Source organism: Arachis stenosperma, chromosome 4, assembly GCF_014773155.1.
Source record: "Arachis stenosperma cultivar V10309 chromosome 4, arast.V10309.gnm1.PFL2, whole genome shotgun sequence".
In the NCBI taxonomy this organism is placed as follows: domain Eukaryota; kingdom Viridiplantae; phylum Streptophyta; class Magnoliopsida; order Fabales; family Fabaceae; genus Arachis; species Arachis stenosperma.
In genome coordinates this window covers 61,414,411-61,415,899 of record NC_080380.1, presented here as the reverse complement: position 1 = coordinate 61,415,899, position 1,489 = coordinate 61,414,411, and the positions used below count along the sequence as shown (strand labels likewise).

General features: G+C 39.4%; 1 non-coding gene across 1 annotated transcript; it reads left to right on the top strand.

The window, feature by feature from the left end:
• The first annotated feature begins 673 nt into the window (after window positions 1-673).
• On the top strand, window positions 674-777 carry LOC130977600 (small nucleolar RNA R71). The gene has a single exon (XR_009085286.1). It is a non-coding gene; the product is annotated as a small nucleolar RNA R71 (small nucleolar RNA).
• Window positions 778-1,489: the final 712 nt, after the last annotated feature.

The following is a 1,489-nucleotide window of genomic DNA, read 5'->3' as shown; positions in this document are numbered from 1 at the left end:
ACTCAGCGGGCCCACTTGTGCCTCCAAATTTCTAATGAAGGATCTTGTTTCACTCATGAAACTTAAAGTGGCCTTCGACAGATCAGAGACTATGTTTGATAAGTTAGAGGGGCTCTGTTCAGAATTCTCTGTCTGTTACTGAGAAGATGATGGAAAAGGCTTGTTATTGCTTAGCCTGTTTCTTCCACCATTATTAAAGCCTTGTTGAGGCTTTTGTTGATCCTTCCATGAGAAATTTGGCTGATTTCTCCATGATGACTTATAGGTGTTTCCATAAGGTTCACCCATGTAATTAACCTATGCCATTTCAGGGTTCTCAGGATCATAAGCTTCTTCAGAAGCTGCCTCTTTAGTACTGTTGGATGCATTTTGCTATCCATTCAAACTTTGAGAGATCATGTTGACTTGTTGAGTCAACACTTTGTTCTGAGCCAATATGGCATTCAGAGCATCAATTTCAAGAACTCCCTTCCTCTGAGGCGTCCCACTAATCACGGAATTCCTCTCAGAAGTGTACATGAATTGGTTATTTGCAACCATGTCAATAAGTTCTTGAGCTTCTGTAGGCGTTTTCTTTAGGTGAATGGATCCACCTGCAGAATGGTCCAATGACATCTTGGAAAACTCAGATAGACCATAATAGAATATATCTAATATGGTCCAATCTAAAAACATGTCAGAAGGACACTTTTTGATCATCTGCTTGTATCTTTCCCAAGCTTCATAGAGGGATTCACCATCTTTTTGTTTGAAGGTCTGAACATCCACTCTAAGCTTGCTCAGCTTTTGAGGAGGAAAGAATTTATCCAAGAAGGTCGTGACCAGCTTATCCCAGGTGTCTAGGCTATCTTTAGGTTGTGAGTCCAACCATGTTCTAGCTCTGTCTCTTACAACAAAAGGGAAAAGCATGAGCCTGTAGACTTCAGGATCTACTCCATTCGTCTTTACAGTCTCACAAATCTGCAAGAACTCAGTTAAAAACTGGTAAGGATCTTCAGATGGAAGTCCATGAAACTTGCAGTTCTGTTGCATTAGAGCAACTAATTGAGGTTTCAGCTTAAAATTGTTTGCTCCAATGGCCGGAATGGAGATGCTTCTTCCATCAAATTTGGACGTTGGTTTAGTGAAATCACCTAGCATTCTCCTTGTATTATTGTTGTTGTGTTCGGCTGTCATCTCCTTTTCTTGTTTGAAAGTTTCAAAAAGGTTGTCTCTGGAATGTTGTAATTTAGCTTCTCTTAATTTCCTCTTCAGAGTCCTTTCAGGTTCAAGATCAGCTTCAACAAGAATGCCTTTTTCTTTGTTCCTGCTCATATAGGGAAGAAGAGAACAAGAAAAGAAAGAGGAATCCTCTATGTCACAGTATAGAGATTCCTTTATGTTAGTAGAAGAAGAAAGGGAATAGGAGTGAAGAAGAATGAATAGGTAGGGGCAGTGATTTGAGATGAAGAGAGGTGAAGAGAAGTGTTAGTAAATAAATAAATAAATA